General features: G+C 38.2%; 1 protein-coding gene across 3 annotated transcripts in view; it reads left to right on the top strand.

Moving 5' to 3' along the window:
• Positions 1 to 21,896, top strand: part of LOC140210856 (bis(5'-adenosyl)-triphosphatase-like) — a 998,443-nt gene that overhangs the window by 108,558 nt on the left and 867,989 nt on the right. Inside the window, exon 1 of one of the 3 annotated variants that reach the window (XM_072280117.1) lies at positions 18,553 to 18,628. The exons of the other annotated variants lie outside the window; for them this stretch is intronic. The gene's annotated coding sequence lies outside the window, so the exon portion shown is untranslated. Of the gene's footprint in view, positions 1 to 18,552; positions 18,629 to 21,896 lie in introns of those variants that run through there. 3 annotated transcript variants of the gene reach the window in all.

Genomic DNA, 21,896 nt, shown 5'->3' with positions numbered 1-21,896 from the left:
CCGAACAACATTCTGAAGACACATTTAAAACTCATAGAGAATTTCTATCTTATAAAAAAACTTCCGAATTACAACCATTTCTAAAACTTGAAGGATTTTGCAAACAGTGGTGCAATCCATTTAAGCTAAGAAACCATACCCACAAACTACAGACGAACCAGTCGTTCATTAGCAGAAATCAAAGGCAAAGGATTGGATCTTGATCATGCTTCTTGATGTTTCTGGACATTCCTAGAAAGCCTGAACTGTTCTTTAAATTTATACTACTTCTCTGCCACTTGGGTGACTTCACATCCCTGTGATACTCCTTCAGCTACCATTTAACAAAAGCAGTCTAAAAACCTCTTGGAGACAAGAGTTCCCAGTTACCCACAATTAATACTGTGAAGATGACCCAAGGTATATAAATCTTCCAATGTTTCCTATGATAGGAGAGTCTAAGACCAGAGGACACAGCCTCAGCACAGAGAGGTGTCCTTTCAGAACGGAGAGGAGCATAGAAACATAGAAAACCTGCAGCACAATACAGGCCCTTCGGCCCACGATGCTGTGCCAAACATGTACTTATTTTAGAAATTACCTAGGGTTACCCATAGCCCTCTATTTTTCTAAGCTCCATGTATCTATCCAGGAGTCTCTTAAAAGACGCTATTGTATCCGCCTCTACCACCATTGCTGGCAGCCCATTCCATGCACTCACCACCCTCTACATAAAAAACTTGCCCCTGACTTCTCCTCTATACCTACTTCCAAGCACCTTAAAACTGTGCCCTCTCATGGTAACCATTTCATCCCTGGGAAAAAACCTCTGACTTTCCACACGATCAATGATCAATGAGCAGGAATTTCTTTTGCTAGAGGGTGGTGAATCTGTGGAATTCTTTACTACAGGCAGTTGTGGAGGCCAAGTCTTTATGTATGTTTAAGGCAGATGTTGATATATTCTTGATTGGTCAGGGCATGAAGGGAGACAGGGAGAAGGCAGAAGAATGGGGCAGAGAGGAAAATTGAATCAGCCGTGATGAAATGGTGGGCCAAATGGCCTAATTCTGCTCCTTTATTATAAGTCAAAAAGAACTGGAGAATAAGTTTTGCTTTATTTTTATCTTCTGAATCAAATGAGATGGGTTTTTATAAAGTTAAAGTAAATTCATTATCAAAGTACATATATGTATGCCACCATAAAATCAATCCAGAGGTTCATTTTCTTGTGGGCATTCTCATTAGAATTTCATTTTATTCTTTTTATATTTGCACAGTTTCTTGTCTTTTACTCACTGGTTCACTGGTTATTCGCCCTGTTGGTGCAGTCTTTCATTTATTCTATTATGTTTATTGCATTTATTGAGTATGCCTGCAACAAATGTACCTCAGATAGCAGGGTTGTATGTAGTATTTTGATAATAGATTTACTTTGAACTTTGAACTTAAATGTAGGAAATGTGATTAGTAATTTTACAGATGACAGTAAAGTTGGTGTGTGTGTTGATAGTGAAGAAGGTAACAAGATAATAGATCAATCATTGTATGTTCATAAGATAGTGAGGAGCTTTGGCAGGTGAAACTCAATCCTTAAAATGAGAGATGATGTATTTTGCAAAGCCTTATAAGGGTGGGATATACAATGATTAGAAGTATCTAGGTTAAAAAGAGGATACATATCCAAAGAATCCTAATAGTAGCAGCATATGTAGTTAAGATGATTTAAAAAGGTTTGGAGGACATTTGCCTGCATTAGATCGGACATCGAATATAAAAGCATGGATGTTTGGAACAATCATATTGAACATTAGTTAGGACATTTTGGAGTGCTATCTGCAATCAACTCAAGGACACAATTTACATCATCTTTCTTGTCACAAAGTCTTTACAGTCTGTGGAATAAAAGCAAGTCTCCAGGTGCTGATTTGCCTCGAATTTTTCCCACCACACAGCTTTTTGGTGAAAGTTGATGTCACAGCATTAATTGGACTGATTGGATGTGCAAACTTATAATGAATAAAAGAAGTACAAAAGAGACAATCATTAAGGGAGATGTTTGTATCAATCAATGTCATGGAAATTATTTTCTCTTGTTAGAAAAGTTGAAGGGGGGTGGCATTGAAGGCAGACTGGAGCAAATTGTAAAGAAAAGACAAGCAAATCAGATTATTCTGCAAAACCAAGGGCCAGCTAAGGGGTGAGTTGTCCAAAAACATACTTAGAGCTAATTGCATACGAATTAAAGTTCCAATTAAAAGTTGAAAGATGTTTAATATGTTTAATCTTTATTAGAGCGGGGGAGAAGGTTCAACATCAGCCTAGCTCCTCGGGAGGGCTTCTTGCCACTGCACGAGACTGGCAGCTCCAAGTCAACCTAGGGAGGCGGCTCAAGTTCCCAGAGAGCATCGCAGCCACTTTGCTCCGTCTGGGCATGGTGTTAATATCGGAGTCTACAAAGCAAGTGGTCCTGCTAGAACTTACTGTCCCCTGGGAAGACTGGATCGAAGAGCGCAAGAGGGCTAGATACACAGTTCTTGTTGCAGAATGCTGGAGCAATGGCTGGAGAGCTCGCTGTGAGCCAGTTGAAGTTGTGTGCCGGGGCTTTGCTGGCCATTCATTACAGCGGACTCTAAAACTCCTTGGAGTTAAAGGACTGCAGTGCAGAAGAGCCACCAAGAGCATTCTGGAGGCTGCTGAAAAGGCCTTGCGGTGGCTGTGGATCCGGAGGGGGGATCCGTGGATTAGTGCGCCGCTTGGACATAAGTCGGGGGCTGATCACCCCCAGCTGGGTTGCCCCGGTCGAGGTTGTCTGATGTCTAAAGACCTGAAACACCCTATGACCCCGGATTCATCACTGAAGATGTGTCCAAGTAGCACCAGAAGGTGTATTCTACAACTAAGTTTGTAAGAGCATGTCAGTTACAGCATTGCAGGGTGGTTTTTCACATTTCTCAGATCATTTAAACTTCTGTAGATCCTTGCAATCCTTATGTTACATTACCTGTAATATTCTAATTTCATATAAATTGTTGTATTACTTAATTTTAGAAAACAGAAATGTGAAAAGAGATCTGAGTTGTGTTGCTCTGTGTCTTGGCCAACACTATCCAGTCTGGTGGGTTTAGTGTCCAGCACAGGTAACAGTTATCAGGGAGGACTGTTTTACTTTCTTGCCTTCAGATCTTTCTTCCATTCCTATCCTGTGTTCCCATCAGTCCTACCACTTCTGTTCTTTAGTTATTTGCAAGAACTTTTCAAAAAGGGAAATTCCTTTCATGCATTACAATTGTTCAATATACTAAGGACAACAGAACAAAAGCACACTGTCCATAAAGGATTCTAAAACTAAATGTGATTAATACTTTATTTACCTGCTCCTATGATCTAAATAACTTGAACAGCTTGTGTTTGTTATCAAAGAAAATAGAATTGCATCAGTATAACAGCAGCCTTTACACCCCTTCCAGGATGTGCCAAATTACTAAAAATCTATGGAATGTCTATGAAGTGTTGTTACCATGGTAATGTAGAAAATATGGCAACCAATTCCCGCAGTTTGCAATATAAATATTGGCTAGCAGACCAACGATAACTCAACTATATTTCTTTGAAAAAGAGTACCTTGAGACCTTTCATGTCCCTGTGGCTTTGGTTTAATACCATATCTGAAAATTAGCACTCTCTCATCATCTGGATTTTGTGTTCAAGTCTAAGGAAAGCAACTTGAATGCACAACCTGACCCAGAGGTGACTAATGTACCAAATGAGCCATTGCTGATGCTGACATCATTTCAGTATAACTTACTGAAACCAGGTATGTCATGATGATCAGTAATCATAGACAAGCAAGCAAATCTAAGTGAAATGACCACATAAAACACCAGTATCCAAAATCCTAGTTGTGCTGCTATCAATAATGTGTCCTGAATGACATATTTCATTTCATATAAATCTCCACAGAAACTGTATGTTCTACATTGATAGGATTCAAATGCATGACTGCAGCAGCACCTCACGGGTCATAGATTCCAGTCAGACTCTTAATCCCTTCATGTGCATTTTAATTTTGCTGCTGAAAATTTCAACAGTACTTAGTATTGGCAAAACGTTAGCCAGATTGATGGAGCAAATATCCCCAGGGAGCAGAGTCTACTTAAGCCAGGGTAAACACTGTTCAATTAGAGTTTGTCCATATAGTTAATTAAATGATGTTGCAGTATTCATGTAAGCGATATGTATATTACTGAATGACTTATATAATATTCTTTCCTCAGCCATATAAAATAATTCAACATGTTAATTCTATACAGTACATTCTAAAAGTCACACATCACTAAAATTATCATCATATGATAATCCACCCCCATTAACCCCAGAGTAAAAGTCTAATCACAGTAACTTATTATGTATTCTGAAGAATGAGCTCAAACACAGTTCCCCGTTTGTCTTTCTCATCATCCATACTGTGGGACAACTTTCATACTCTGGACTTGCTGCAAACTCTATATGGGGTGGGGAGAAATTCCGCAATGCTGATTGAAGTGACAACGTTTGATAGATATTCACTGGGTCAGGAAGCCTTGCTTTTTTGCCAGGCTTAGTTTTCTAAATACACAGCAGCTGCAAACTTCCAAAGAACAAAAGTCATGTTTTTGAATAAATGAAACTTCCAACCAATATTCTTTGTTTAGGGGCTTGTCGTAAATGGGAGCCAGTCTTCAGTTCTTAATGGTAATTGACAAGCAATAATCAGTTTGAAGTTAAAAAGACAGGTTTGCAAACAGGCTCAGTGTATAGTGCCACATACTTCCTGGCCCCACTGCCCTTGGTCTATCTGGTGAAGAGGTGCACTATAAGACAATGGGTGGGTTATTCAATGGGCTTGTTTCAATCTCGACAATAGGATGGACAAACAACCAATGTGTAATAACAAAAAAGAAAGAAATAATAATAATAAATAAGCAGTAAATATTGAGAGCATGAAATGAAGACTCCTTGAAAATGAGTCTGTAGGTTGTGGGAACAGTTCAGTGATAGGACAAGTGGAGTGAAGTTATCCCCTCTGGTTCTGGAGGCTGATATTTGAGGGGTATTAACTATTCCTAAACCTGATGGTGTGAGTCCTGAGGCTCCCGTACCTTCTTCCTAATGGCAGCAGTGAGAGAAGGGACTGACCTGGGTAGTGGGTGTCCTTGATGATGGATGCAGCTCTCCTGCAACAAAGCTCCATGTAGATGTACTCAATGATAGAGAGAGCTTTACCCAAGATGGACTGGGCCTTTTCCACTATATTTTGTAGGTTTTCTATCCAAAGGCATTGGTGTTTCCATACCAGACTGTGATGCAACCAGTCAATAAACTCTCCACAACACATGTATAGAAGTTTGTCAAAGTGTTAGATGTCATGCTGATTCTTCACAAATTCCTAAGGAAGTAGAGAGACTACCATGCTTTCTTCATAATTGCACTTATGTGCTGGGCCCGGGATAGGTCATCTGAGAAAATAACACTGAGGAATTTAAAGTTGCTAACCCTCTCCACCCCTGATCCACCAATGAGGACTGGCTTATAGATCTCCGGTGTCCTTCTCTCAAAGTCAATAATCAGTGAGTAACAGCTTGTTGTCGTGGTACCACTCAGCCAGATTTTCAGTCTTCCTCTTATATGCTGATTCGTCACCATCTTTGATTCAGCTTATGACAGTGGTGTCAGTCAACTTAAATATGGCATTGGAGCTGTGCTTAGCCACACATTCATAAGTATAAAGTGAGTAGAGCAGAGGGCTAAGCAAGGAGTTGTGGAGAAGATGTTGCTTGCAATCTGAACTGACTGGGTTCTGCAAGTGAGGAAGTCAAGGGTCCAATTATATAAGGTGGTATTGAGGCCAAGGTCTTGAAGCTTATGATTAGTTTTGAGGGGATGATTGTATTGAATGCCAATCTGTAGTCAATAAAGGCCATTCTGATATATGCCTTGTTGCTGTCCAGATATTCCAGGGTTGAGTGAAGAGCCAGTAAGATGAAATGGAATCTGTTGATCCTAATGGTTAATTTATATATTAAAGGTCCCAACACCAAAATCTTCATTGTACCACAGGTCACAGTCCTACTATCTCAGAAGCTACCAGCAAGCCAGTTTCAGATGCAATATGCCAAATTCTCTAGGATGCTTAAATATGGGCCTTTCTCCCATGTCAAAAGCTTTCCCGGTCCATGTAGGCTACATCAGTTGCACTATTCTCATCAACACTGATCTCTTCACAAACATTCACTCTGTTTAGTCAGATGGACAGAGAAATGCTATAATAGTTTATGATAAAAACAAGAAAATGTCACTGTTTTATGCTTATCTTCATGGAAGATGAAGTGAAAAGAGAACTCCCAGAACTACGGAAAATCAAAATCTTGTAACTGAATAATTATTGAGAATAAGAAAGAGATGATTACATTAATAGGATTGTATTATAGACCACCCAATAATCAGCAGGAATTAAAGGAGGAAGTTTGTAGAGAGAAAGCAGACAGTTGCAAGAAAAACAGAGCTGTGATACTGGGTGATTTGAACTTTCCACATATTGACTAGAACGTCCATACTGCAAAAGGGCTGGTTGAGATAGTTTGTCAAATATGTTCAGTATTGTTTCCTTAATCAATTTGTAGAAGTCCCAACTGGAGAGAATGCAATAATGGATTTCCTTTTGGTGAACAAGACATGGCAGATAAAAAAAATGTGTAAAGCTTTAGATTAGTGATCATAAGTCTTCTAGTTTCCAGATAATTATGGAGGAGGATAGGACTGGTCTTCAAGTTGAGAATCAAAATTGGAGAAAAGCCAATGTTGAAGGCACCAGAAAAGATCTGGCAGCTGAGGATTGGAATAAGGTGTTTTCTGGAAAAGGACGTTTGGTAAATTGGAGGCCATCAAAAGTGAAATTTTAAGAGTACAGAGTTTGTCTGTTTCTGTCAAAGTAAAAAGCAGGGATAACAGGTTTAGGAAACCTTGGATTTCAAGAAATATTGGACTGATTAAGAAGAAGAATGAGGTGCACAGCAGGTATAGGCAGCAAGGAACAAATGAGGTGCTGAAAGAGTATAACAAATTCAGATGGATGCCTTAGAGGAAAACTGAGGAGATGGGGTGGGGGGGGGGTAAAAGAAGGCATGAGATTGTTCTGGCAGACAAGGTGAAGGAGAATCCTAAGGGCTTCTACAGATATATTAAGAACAAAAGAATAACAAGGAACAAAATTGCATGGTCACCTAAGCATGGAGTCAAAAGATACGGGGAAGATCTTAAATAGATGTTTTGTATCTGTATTCAATCAGGAGATGGAAATGGGGTCTATAGAAATGAGGCAAAACAACAGTGAGGTTATGGGCCATATGCAGATTACATAAAAGGAAGTCTTTTTTTGTCTTGAGGAATTAGGGTAGATATATCCCCAGGGCTTGACAAGGTATCCCCCTGAACCTTTTTGGAGGCTAATGCAGAAAATGCAGGGGCCCTGGCAGAGTTATTTCAAAGATACTTAGTCAGGGATAAGGTGCTGGAAGACTAGATGTCAACTAATGCTGTTCCACTGTTTAATAAAGGCTCTAGGGGAAAAAAATGGGAATTTATAGCCAGTGAGTGTGATGTCAGTAGTGGGTAAATTATTGGAAGGTATTCCCAGGAACCAGATTTATAAGTTTTTGGATATACAAAACCTGATTTGGGATAGGGAACATAGCTTTGCATGTGGTAGGTTGTGTTTAACCAACCTTGAAGTTTTTGAAGTTATGAAGAAAGCTGATGAAGGAAAGGCAGTGGATGTTGTTTATATGGACTTTAGAAAGGTCTTTGATAAAGTCCGATATCAGAAGCTCGTTAAGAAGATTCAGTCACTTGCTATTCAGGATGAGGTAATAAATTAGATTCTACATTAGCTCTGTGGGTGAAGCCAGAGGGAGGTAGTAGAAGTTGCCTCTTTGACTAGAGGCCTGTGTCATGGTGTGCCTCAGGGCTCGGTAATAGGTATTTTGTTGTTTGTCATCTATAACAATGATATAAGTAAAAATGTGGTAAAATGGATCAGCAAGTTTGTGGATGACTGCAAGATTGGGGCAAATGTGGAAAGCGAGAAAGGTTATCAAAGGTTGCAGCAGGATTTGGACCAACTGGAAAACTGGGTTGAACAGTGACAAATGGAATTTAACGCAGACAGGTGTGAAATGTTGTACTATGGAAGGATAAAACAGGGTAAAATGCATACAGTGAACAGTAGAGCACTGAGGAGTGCATAAGAAGAGAGAGATCTGGAAATAAAGATTAGTAATTCCTTGAAAGTGGCACCGCAAGTAGATGTGGCCATAAGCAAATTGGCCTTCATAAGTCAAAGTACTGAGTACAGGAGTTGGGATGTTATGCTGAAGTTGTATAAGATGTTGGTGAGCCCTAATTTGGAGTATTGTGTGTATTTCTAGTCACTTAGCTACAGGAAAAATATCAATAAGATTGAAAGAGTGGAGAGAAAATTTACAAGGATATTGCCAAGACTTGAGGACTTGAATTATAGGGAAAGGTTAAATAGGGGAGAATGAAGGGAGGTTTGGTAGAGGTATACCAAATTATGAGGGGTGTACATAAGATAAATACAAGCAGACTTTTTTCACTGAGGGTGGGTGAGAGTAGAACTAGAAGTCATATGTTAAGGGTGAAAGGTGGAATATTTAAGGGGAACTGAGGAAGAACTTCTTCACCCTCAGGGTTGTACAAGTGTGGAACGAACTGGCAGTGGAAGTGGTGGATGTGGATTCAATTTCAACATTGAAGAGAAATTTGGAGGAATGCATGGATTGGAGGGGTATGGAGGGCTATACTCCAGCTGTGGGCTGATAGGACTAGGCAGAATGTCAGTTCTGCATGGATTGGATGGGATAAAGGGCCTGTTTCTCTGCTGTAGTGACCTATTAGAGTTAGTTCAAAATATACAATTAGGATCTTTTCATTTATATCCAAAGATATTTTTTTAAAGTAGCTGCAGGAATACTGGATTCACTTGTCATCATCTTCTAAAATTTCCTTGATTTTTGGAATGGTTTCTTAGTTTGGAGATTTGCAAATATGACCTTGTGTTTTAAGAAGAAAGGAAGCAGAAAACACAGGCATTGACCTGGTTAGCCTAATATCAGCTGCTGGTAAAATGCTGGAATCTATCATAAGGAACGTGGTATTCAAATATTTAGAAACAACCCATAAAACTGAACAGATTCAACAAAAGGTTGGAGTTCTTTGATGATGGAGCAAGCAAAATAGATGAGGGGGATATGGTGTATATGGATTTGCATAACGCTTTTGATAAGGCCCAGCACAAGATAGTGGTGAACAATATTAGAATATTTGCAATAGTGAAGGTTAAGAATAAATTTAATGGATAGAAAACAAGGTATATGAATTAATCAACTTCTGTTAGTGTGTTACTACAAGGCATTGTGTTTGGACTCTAGCTATTCAACAGTCTATCTCAATGGTTTAGCTGAGTGGACAAAATCTAATTTTCCAAAGTTTGCTAATGACATAAAACAGAGTGGGATTGTAAGTAATGATGAGAATAAAGTTTGCAAAGGGATAGTGACAAGCTTGCTAAATTGGCAACAATAGCAGACAAAGAGCAGTGTGGAAAAATGTGTGATTATCCATACTGGTAGAAAGGAACACAAATGCTGAGTATATTTTAAATGTAAAATTCAAAATATATTTATTGTCAAAGTGTGCATGCAGTATATAACCCTGAGATTTGTCTTCTCACAGACAGCCACAAAACAAAGAAAAACATAGAACCTGTTCAAAGTAAAACATCAAACCTCCAATGCGCAAAAAAAGAACAAATCACGCAAATGGCAAAAAAATGAACAAAAAGCACAGAATATAAAACATCAAACCATAAATTGATCGAACAGTCTAAGAATGTTCGATTTAGTTCAGTTCAATTCAGGCACTGTATTATTTGTTGACTGCAGGTTGCAGAGCCATTCTGCTCTGATCAAAATTGTACAAAATACCAATAAAAAAGGAGTAACCAGAAACACATCATAACATGAGCTACAGAGTCCAATCCACAACTGTGTTGATTTAACCTTGCCCATGAAGACAGATTGGCAGTTTTTATGTTCAAAGTCCCTGTGTCTTTGTACACAAATAATTGAAAAGTAACATACAAAAGCAGAATATTGTTAGAAAGGCAAACAGTAAGTTGGTTGCTTTTGCAAGAAATTTTGAGTGCAACGGAAAAGATGTCTTGCCTCAGTTACATCGTGCCTTGAGACAGTACCTGAATTACTATAAGCAGTTTTCGATTCTTTAACTAAAAATGATATACTTGCTATGGAAGGAGATCACAGAAGTTTTATCTGATGTGTTCTTTGGATGGGAACTTTGTTGTATCATGAGAAATGGTGGGATAGTGTCACAATACAGAGAGCTATTATCTCACAATCCAGAGAGTCTAGGTTCAAGTCTAGGTTCAATTCAATATGGTGTACAGTGAGTACAGCAGGGGGCTGAATACATAGCCTTGTGCGGCATTGGTGCTCAGAGTGATTGTAGAGGAGAGCTTGTCCCCTATTTTTACAGCCTGGATCCTGTCTGTGAGGAAGTTGAAGATCCAGCTGCAGATCTGAGTGCTAAGGCCCAGGTTCCGGAGCTTAGGGATACTGGTCTGTCTGGAGTTGCACAGTCACTGTGATAATCAATAAAGGGAACTAACATGGTTTGAGATGGCTCTGGTGAAGCCCAGTGACTACTTATTGGCAGCTAACAAAACAAAGAATAGAACTAAATACTTTATTAATAACACTTTTTCTGGTAAATGATCACCACAAACAATGGAGAGGCAAGTGGAGGTGAAGATCGAGGCAAGTGGGTGTGAAGCAGAGTGGCGGTGAGAGGAAGTGAGGTCCGTCCACCAAAACCGAGAGTGAGGAAAGACCTGAGGTTTGATTGATCTAAGTACCAGGTTGATTTGGAAAGGTCGGGTATGAGCCAAAGTGTGGTGTTGGGGTCCTGTCCAAGAACGTATCAAAGTGATACGACCTGGGTCCTAGAGTGAGGAATGACCTGATGTTCGGACGATTTAAACTTTGGGCCACATTGAAAAGGCAGAGTGTTGGGACCAGAGGTGAGGGTCCAGCTAGTTCTGCTCACTGCTCTGCAATGTTTACTCAGCTCTACGCTGTACTGAGGCTGTGGCCTGCTCTAGTTGCTGCTGGCTTTGTGTCTGTGGACTGACTTGTATTCTGAATGCTATTTGCCTACTTTTATTGTTAGCATGATCCCTTTGTTTCTCTCTCTGCACATTGGGTGATTGACAGTCTTTCTGTATGGGCTGTTTTGGGTTTCTATGTTTTGTGGCTGCCTATAATGAGACAAATCTCAAGGTTTTATAATGTATACATACTTTGATAATAAATGCACTGTGATCTCTGAGCTTTGAATTTTGACCACAACATGAGTATCTTCCAAGCATAGTTCCCTCTAAGCTGTGCGTGTGTGCGCGTGCACACGTTTTTCAACCAGCGCACAGAGGAAATTAATGTGCACACAAAATGTTTGTTACCTAAAATAATGTAGTAATTAATAATTATACTTATTGAAAATAATCTTTTAGCTAACTGTTTCTGTTAACTAGTTAATCAGTTTTTCAAATACCACAATGCACGTCTCTAATTTACGTCACCTCACCTTTCCTGTTCCAGTTTGTACAGCTGCATCACCGCGGCAGCCATGTTAGATGGACAGTGTTCATATTGTAAAGTTTACAATGATCTGTTTCAAATTCTGTAGATAGCTTACTACGTTTTTATTGGAAAAAATATTGATTCACTATGTCGAATTCAAAAGAAGCGAAGGGCATGAAGAGTAAAAGAACTGCAAATTTGTATAAAGTTGAATGGCTTAACAAAATAGTAGAAACTGCTACACTGAAAGCTCATGAGGTCATGAACATTCAGCTACGAGAAATATTTATGTATGATTCGGAAACTGGAGTTATCCGTTTGTATTGTCGTGATGCGAAATTTGCTGGAGAATTTGTTAGTGGAAAGAAGTGGGATGATATTTGGAAACTTGACTTTTTGAAGTGTCATTTGGCAAGTAAATCGCATTTGGATGATGTACAAAAGCTCATGCAACAGAACCCGTCATTACCTGTTACAGGAGTGCTACGCATGTTACGGTTGAGTGCAGATGAGTGAGAACGAAAGCGATCAAACCCAGAGGAGATCAAAGTTGAGGTACAAGAATGGTCAGCTTTTGATTTCTCTGCAATTGCAGATTGTGACTTAACATTTCGCGATGACCAATTTAATGCCTTATGTCTAAAATATCATGATTTTCTAGCTAAAAATATTGTAATAGTTAAGACAGTTTAATGATTTCAAATCTTCCGTTGAAGAAAAAATTAAATCCAAACCGATTTCAAACTTTGCTCAAATGGTGGCATTTGTGCTTCAAAATGAATATTTTTGCGACCTTGCACAGTTGAATGGACATTGGGGGAACCTTTCTTGCGTCTACTTCGGACTGTGAGTGAGGTTTTAGCCTAATGAATCAACTCAAAAACGAGCTGAGAAACCGTTTAGGTGAATGCCATTTGGATATGTTAATAAGAATCAAAAGCTATCAATTGGATGGAATTAGTCGAGAAAGAGTTTAGAAAGAATGGCTAAATGCCAAAGACAGGAGGGAGAAAAAAATAACTGAGTGACTTACATATGTATGTTATTTTGTTGTTGTTCTGTGCAGTTAATATTTTGTAAACCTACATAAACTGTGCCATGTGTGCATTCAGTGCGTACATACTTTTGTCACAGGAAAAAAATTTGCACAACATAATATTTTTGCGCACACTGACTACTAAAAATTAGAGGGAACATTGCTTCCAGGCCCTACAATTTCTGACTGATTCCTTGATTGTTAGGTTAATTCGCTATTGTGAATTACCCCTAGTGTGTAGGTGAATGGTAGAATCTGGAGGTATTGATGCAATGTGGGGATAACAAGAGTTAAATTAGGATTGGAGTAAATGGGTGTTGGTGGTACATATGGAGTTAGTTGGCTGAGGTCTCTCAGTAAGTCCCACTATGACTCCAGATCAAATATTATTCCACTGAATTATAAATGAAAAGTGACTTCATTGAAACGTTCAATGTTTTGAGAGGCTTGACAGGGTAGGTTCAGCAAGAATGTTTCACATGGCTAAATAGTCTAGAAGAAGGCTGCATGGTCTCAAAATGAAAGGTAGATTGTTTAGGACTGTAATGAGGGAAATATCATCACTAAAATGGTGGCAGATCTGTATTCCAGACAATGGAAGAGGCTTAATCATTGATAGCATTCATACCTGAGATCAACAGATTTCTGAATATTGAATGAATCAGTGGCAGTGGGAATCAAGCAGAATTTGAGATAATAGACCAGCCACAACCTTGTTGAATGACATAGCAGGTTTAGTAGGCCAAAAAACATTCACCTGTCCTGCTTTCTTGCATTCTGTGAAAATAAATGATCTCTCCCTTTCCAACTGGATTCTTCTGAGCATTAATCTGGCATTAAACTCTCCCAAATGAATTTAATTCATTAAACTCTCCCAAATGAAGAAACAAAATTCACTGGAGTGAACAATGACAAATTTTATTTACTCACAGAACATCCAGCTTTTAACTTTAATTTTGGAGTCACAGAACGCATTGGAACAGGTCTGTTGACCACTGACTCCACTCCATGATCCTACAGTAGATATGATTTTTATTCTTTCCACATTCTGATGAATTTCCCCCAAATTCTAACACTAACCTACAATACTAGAGCCAATTTACAATGGTCAATGGAGGAGATTGGAGCGCCCAGAGGAAACCCACACCAGGACCACCAGACACAAAAAGCAGTTACTTTCTCCGAGCATAAGGCTGATCAATACCTCCAATCACTAATCTACCCCTCTACACCCCTAACCACCACTATTGTATCATTTACTGTCAGTCGCCTTATGTACAGACACTCCTGTGCCCAGAGTCATTTTATGGATGTACAATTGATGTATATAAGCTATCTGATGCATTTATATTTATTGTGTTTTTTTTATCTTATTGTTTTTTTTGTGCTACATTGAACCTGGAGTAACAGACATTTTGTTCTCTTTTACACTTCGGTATTGAAAATAACATTAAACAATCTTGAATAATATTAATATCAAATATCTATATTCAAGCTGGTTCAGGCTGGTGGGGCTCGTCAGCCTTGGATGGCAGCCCACCTAGGAGGAGGAAAACTCTGATTTTAAACTCTGCTGCCTTGCAGCCATACCCAGCCCATGGGAAAGGCTTCGGGAGTAAACCCCGAGGAAGAAATCCGGAATCGGGGTCCCTAAATTTGAAGTTGTTTACAATTTCACTCTGGCAACCTCTGCAATGTGGAGAGCGGGACTGCATGGACAACAGCCGGCTTTACAAATCTTCCCTCCCAGATTTGAGCTCTGGAGAGGACACAGTCCACCAGAGGCACAACCCTGTGATCCCCTCGGATCAACGGCAGCCTACCAGATTTAAACTATACATAAGAACATTGCCCTCAACAGCCCCCAGCTGTCCCCTGCTTTAAATTAATCCAAAACTCACTGTCCTGCTTGTTGCTTTACAATGGCTTGTTTCATCCATTTATGAAATTTAAAATTCTGAAGTTTGCATCCAACTGTCCAAAAGCTAAGTATGTTGAATTATTATGTTCTAACAGAATTACTGGTTTATCATTTTTCTAATAACATTTAACTCATTGTGAATCATGGAACAGGCTAATAACATGATAATCTGCAGTTTTAATGATGCTGGATTAATGAGTTCCTTGATGAATTAAGTGTCTAAAATATGATTTCAAAGATTATAGTATTTAATAATATAATTTGGAATTATCTATGCAATTTTATTTGCAGTGTGGCTGCATTCAAATCAGTACTGAATATTGGAAAGAAGTATTAAAGGCAAGCATATCACACTTCATAAATTTGATAGTCCTTGAAATGCATAATTAACAACAATGATAAGGGCAATGCATTATTTAATTAACACTTCACATGATTAACACTTTACAAATGTGCAATCATCTGAAGTTTAAAGAACTTACAAGAAAAACCTGAGCAGCTGTACGACATGTTTTAATGGCTATATTTAATCTCTGAAATTAGTGATGGTAAGTACTACCTAAGTGTACCAGATTCAAGCTATATGTAAGAACATTGCCCTCAACAACTTCCAGCTGTCCCCGATTAAGAAGTTATTTTACTGTTCATCTATGTTACCTTGGCCCTCACTTACTTAATTTAGCATACTCTTCTGTCCAAACTAATTGTAGTAAAAGTTTACTGGAAGTAAAAGGTAATATGAAGACTGTGGGATCTTGATGTACACTAGGACCAAAAATCTGCTTGAGTCATGAGCTTGCAGGGCGCAGAGAAAGCAATGAGAGTGGGAGTGGAAAGTGGAAGAATTATTCAAGTTAGATTAATAAAATGCATGAAGTTTGATGTAAGAATGCAAAGAGGTAAAGAAAAATAAAGTAAGAAACATTTTTAGCTACATAAAAGTGATTTCATCTTTAATTGCTTCCTTCCTGGACCAGAGTGAATGAAAACCATAGGAGGGACATTAAAACTCCTTATGTTGTTAAGGTTATTCATCTGTACTGAAATACTTTTTTCAACTGCTCTTTCATTTCTTTTAATAATTATTAAACACCTGTCATCTGTATGACCTCAGCAAAGAACAGAAATAATCTGCCATTTTGTTTTCTTGCTCACGTCAATGCTCTGTTAAATAAAATTATTTCATTATAATTTTTCCCATGCTGACTGCAGAATAACAATACACTAGTGTGATCACTGTAAACTTCAGTAAGGCAGCCCACTACAAGACTTTATCCCATTGAATTTTCATGTGCGGCTGCAATAGAATTACAGCTGGCTCAATGCCCACAAATGTGCTGTGCCCAGAATTTCATGTGGTGTTCAGGTTGGAAACATACAGATTTCTGTAGGTGAAAGTTGGTTGAAAATGTCAAAGTAAGAAAAACACTAATTGTTCATTTCACATCATAATATTAATGGTCCAAACATTCATCAGGCTTAACTTGAAAAAGCACATTTCTGTGGCAGGGTTGGGTTGGTTGTGGGTGCAGTTGAAATGGAAAAGTTGGCATCAAACTAGCATTTAAGTCATGCATGTGATTTAATGCAGGCAACTCTTGGGAGAAATGGGTTACCAAGTTCTATATGTTAATTGCTTAATTAGAGTGATATTAATACTTACTATAAAGTCAGATTCATTCATTTCTTTATTATAAACTCATCAATCATGGCAGACTGCCAGTAGGATGTGGCAATAGATATTCATAAGTCATATCTGCTTTATTAGCTGCTTGTGGGAAGATTTATTTTTAACAGTACAGAGAAAGCCTACCTTTTGCACTTTGGATGCCTAGTCAGAGCCCACTAACTTAGATCCTGTGTAAACTAATGGACTTTGAAGAACTGTATTAGTGCATAGCTGTTGTGATATTGCTTTGCACTAGCTGTGTCTTGTGCCACTTTCAGTAGTGTTAATGACTCAGTTATTGGAGAGTAATCAGCGTGAGGCAGATTCCATCGACGTTCATTAATTATATAAATCATTGGTCTGCATGTATCTAACATTCCTGGCACTGGCTCCTTTCTTAACTACCCACGTGTACCCCTATATTTGTAGTAAAACTCAGTGAAGGAACAATAATTTGCTATAGTTTAACAATGATTGCTATGCTGTGCTTGTTAATTGTGTCAGGAGTTCATTATTTGGTTGGGATCCTTCCTGGATACAGTCATCTTTCTTCTGGAAAAAAATTGTTTGAATCCATAATCAAAGTAGTTGAGGTTTATTTTACTGTAAAGACAAAGAGTATGGCTGGAAACTTCAGAATTGGAAATAAAAATTTATGTGAATCTACATTCTATGTAACTTCTGTCTTAGATTTTGAAGGAGCTATTACCTTAATCAATCTACATGTGAAGGGGTGGTATCATACCTGGTGTAATACAAAGATTTTATTTCTAAAGTAACAAAATGTTATATTTAAATACATCTTTTGAAATCTTTTTCCATTTTATAAAGACCTAACTTAATTTTTTTCTAAATTTTCTAGTCTAGAAAAATGTAAAAACTTCTGATTATACATTGTACCTTTAAACGCTATTCTGTAAAAATTCCAGGGTTTATGACAAATCGTTGTCAGCAAACACTGAATGCTTATTAGTCATGTAATATTCTGACTAATGTAGCAATCTAACATCGACTGTTAACAAAACATGAAATAATGATGCAGCGTTAGCACAGTAGAGCCCTTGCCAAAGTAGTTGAAATATTTTCTTTGTTTAACATCAGTAGATAATTCAATATGATATTAATCTATTTTAATAGATAAATGAATACAAAAGAAATCTTGAGACTACAACACATTCAGTTTTTAAAATTGCTACTGTGACAGCTGCAAGAGACGCATCAACCTTACAAAGATGAGTTATAACCGGAAATACAAATCCCATTTAATTTTTCTTTGTATTGGTGTGTTGAATTTGACAAAATTCAGAAGAATTAATATATCTTAAAACCGTTCAAAGTTTTAAAATGATTGGTTTCACCTTTAAGTACTAAGAATTTAGGTATCTTAATGTTTTTGCAAACTTTTGATATTGTGAAACCTCATCCACTTTTAAAAAAATCTCCAGACTGGCCTGTTCCACTGTTTTTTTAGCTGGTGATACAGTTTCCACCTTTGGTAAATTCAGTTTTCATTATTCTTCTGTCCATGTACTTCATTTTAATTTAAAAAAAACATTTCCCAGGATTTAGATTTTCACTCTCATGGCTAGCACCAGTTTTCCATCCCTAATTTCCACTCCAGTGAGCCACATTCTTGAATCACAGTGCTGTTAATTATGGAGGCTTAGAACTTAGATCCAATGATGATGATAGTGATATGGAGCTGATCAGAATCAGTTATATTATCACTTGCGTAAACACAAAATACTCTGCAGATGCTGGGGTCAAAGCAACACTCACAACCTGCTGAGTTCCTCCAGCGTGTTGTGAGTGTTGCTTATCACTTGCGTATGTCATTAAATTTATTATTTTTGTGCAGTACAGTGCATGGCATAAACAGTTATTACTTTGTAAGTTACAAAAAAAATAGTGCAGGAAAGGAATGGTGAGGTAGTGTTCATATGTTCATGGATGATTCAGAAGTCCGATGGCGATGATCATTGGAGATGATCAATGATTGTGTGTTGGAGATAATGATTAATTGGCAGTTTTGTGTCACAAATGTTACTTGCCACCGAGTAAACCATACCTGAATAGTAATTAGGACTTTCTACATGGAATCAAGGGCTCTGTTGTTTGCTGAGGAGTTGCAATTGAGATTCAAAATTGTGCAATCTTCAGGAAATATTTTCATTTCTCATCTTGTGATGGACTAAAAATTCCAAATGTGATTAAGTCTAGAATACTGCTTGAAGAACTCCTGCCATGATGTCCCAATGCGAGGATGTTTGACTTCCAACAACTACAGCCATCTTCCTTTGTGCAAGGTACGATTCCAATAAAGGGAGTGTTTTCGCTTAACATGTCCATTGGTGTAAGTTTTAAGGCTCCTTGATGCCATCTTCAGTCTAATGCTGCCTAGCTGTCAAGGGCAGTCACCCTTACTGCATCTCTGGAATTCAACTCTTTAATCTATCTGTGGACTATTGCTCTGATAAGTCCCAGATTGGAGTGTTCTGGCAAAACTCAGACTGGGCATTAGTGAGCAGGTTATTGGAGAATCATTACCCTTTGCATTATCAATGAAATCTTCCATCCAACACTTCACTGATGAATGAGAATAGACAGGTTGTGTAATAATCAGCTAGAGCGAATTTCTCCCACTTTTTGTTCACATGACATATTTACAATTTTGTACATTACTTGGCTACCAGTCTATAGTGGGTTATGTTTTGTAACTTTAAAACATTAAACTAATTCAAAGAAAGACACGGAGGTCTGAAATGTGAGTCCAACTTTCAGTTTACTTTAAACAAGGTGCACGTATCATGTGGTAGCATGATAATGTATTGAATTCACATATTTATGCGTATAACATGCATTTATTTAAATGAACAAAAATGCTTAATCTACCAAGATAGGTACACAATTACTCAAATATTATTGAAGTATTAAATACACAACTCCACTTTTGGAGCACATGCATTCAGTACTGCAGCTGGAATGTTGGCTGGTCTAAGAACTTTGCGGTATCCAATGCTCTGAGGCATTTCTTGACATCATGTGGGAGGTACATTGAATTGGTTGAAGAGTGATTACTGTGATTGTGGGAATTCTTTCAGAAGCCACAGAATTTTATAAAGAAAAATTCCAAGAGAGAACCTGCCATCTCTGGTTAACTTAATAAGATCAAGATTAGTATTAAACATAAAAAAAGAAATAACTGTACAAAGACAGATAACATGTCAGAAGATTGGGAGGAATATAAAAAGACAGCAGAGAACATCTAAAAGATTAATAAGGAAAGAATCATTCAAGTATGAATCAAAGCTAGACGTATAGAAGCAAATTAAGAATTTATAGTGATATTTTAAATTAAAGTTAGCAACATGCTTGAAAGTCCAATAGAAAGTGAGTCTGGGGAATTGCTAATTAAAACCAAGGATATGGCAGATAGTTCAATGAATGCTCCTCTTCATTCATTGATCCAGGCTTAATCACTTCACATCATAATGGTAGACTGAAGGGTATGCTGAGTGACGATGATATCATTTGTTATGAGGTAATTTCTGCATTTGCAACAGATAGAACGGAGAGGATGAGGTCAGGTACCTCATCCTATTTGTTGATTAACTCACTACTGGCTACAGATGCACTCTAGCACCTGTGTCTTCCAATATTCAGCTGGCTCTGTCAGTGGTAGTGCTACCAAGACTTTGCTGATGATAGACAGGTCATTTCTTGAGACAAAATACATTCCATGACCTTCCTACTTATAATGATTTTTTTTTCAAGTGCAACCCCTGTATGCAAGAGCACTAATTCATCAGTTAGAAAGCATGGTAGCTGGTAATTAGAAAGAGCATTACTTGACCGAATTTATCTGATGCCCTGAAAGTGCATGTTACTGTCAGAATAAAAGGCAAGGATACAGGTTCAGGAAATGTTGTTTTTTGAGAGATATTAGGGCCCTGGTTAAGAAGAAGGAGGAGGTATATAGCAGATATGGGTAGGAATGAGTAAATGACTATAAGAAATGTAAGAAGGAAATCAGGAGGGCTGAAAAGAGGCATGGTGTTGCTCTAGCAGGCAAGGTGAAGGAGAATCCCTGAGCTTCTACAGATATTAAGAGCAAAAGGATAACAAGGGACAAAACTGGTCCCCTTGAAGATCAGTGTAGTCATCTATGCATAGAGCCGAAAGAGATGGGGGAAATCTTAAATGGATCTTTTGCATCTGCATTTTCTCGGAAGGCAGACACAATCTATAGAAGTGAAACAAAACAGCAATGAGGTCGTGGACTGTGTACAGATTACAGAGGAATGGAGTGGATAAATCCCCAGGGTCTGACAAAAAGTTCCCTCAAAACTTATGGGAGGCATAAATTGCAGTGGCCTAAGCAGAGGTATTTAAAACTTCTTTAATCATGGTTGAGGTGCCAGAGGATTTAAGGATAGCTAATCTTGTTCCGTTGAATGACTCTAAGAATAAAGTGGGAAATGATAGGTCGGTGACCCTGATTTCAGTGGTGGGTAAGTTATTGGGAGCCATTCTAAGGGACTAAATATATAAGCATTTAGATAGACAAGGATTGATTAGGGATAGACAACATGGCTTTGTGTATGGTAAGTCAATATGACTGATCTTATGGAGTTTTTCCAAGGTATTTACCAGGAATGTTGATGTTGTCTGCATGGACTTTATAACGCCTTTGACAAGGCCTCATATTGGAGGTTGGTCAAGAAGGTTCATTAATTTGGCATTCAGGATGAGGTAGGGAATTCGATTAGACATTGGCCTCACAGATGAAGCCAGAGAGTGGTGGTAGATGGTTGCATCTCTGATTAGAGGCCTGTGACTAGTGGTGTGCTGCAGGGCTCAGTGCTGGCTGCATTGTTGTTTGTTTTCTATATCGACAATATGGATAATAATGTAAACTGGATCAACAGTTTTGAGGAAGGCACGAAGATTTGGGGCATAGTGGACAGCAGGAAGGCTATCAAAGCATGCAGTGAGATCTGACAAGCTGGAAAAATGGGCTGATGGAATTTAATGCAGGCAAGTGTGAGATATTGCTCTTTGGGAGAACAAACTAGGGTACGACTTATACAGTGAGCGGCAGGACACCAAGGAGTGGAGTAAAACAGAGGGATCTGGGAATTCAGATCCATAATTCCTTGAAAGTGGTATCAAGATAGGGTCATATGGAGAGTTTTGGCACATTGACCTTTATAAATTGAAGTACTGAGTACAGGAGTTGACATGTTTTGTTGAGGTTGTATAAGATATTGGTGAGGCCTAATTTGGATTACCGTGTACAGTTCTGGTCCACCTACTTGCAGGAAAAATAAGATTGAAAGAGTGCAGATATAATTTGCAAGGATGTTGCAAGACCTGGGGTCCTGAGTTACAGGGAAGATTGGATAGGTGATGATTTTATTCCTTGGAGCGTAGAACAGTGAGGGGAGATTAGATAAACGTATGCATAATTATGAGGGGTATAGATAGGGTATATGCAAGCAGACCTTTTCTACTGAGGTTGGGTAATTTCCAAATGAAGCTATTCTAATGAATTGCTAAGACACGAAGCTCTAT

The sequence above is a fragment of the Mobula birostris genome, chromosome 16 (assembly GCF_030028105.1).
Source record: "Mobula birostris isolate sMobBir1 chromosome 16, sMobBir1.hap1, whole genome shotgun sequence".
NCBI classification, from domain to species: domain Eukaryota; kingdom Metazoa; phylum Chordata; class Chondrichthyes; order Myliobatiformes; family Myliobatidae; genus Mobula; species Mobula birostris.
Note: the sequence above shows the minus strand (reverse complement) of the source record. Positions and strands in the feature narration are given on the sequence as shown.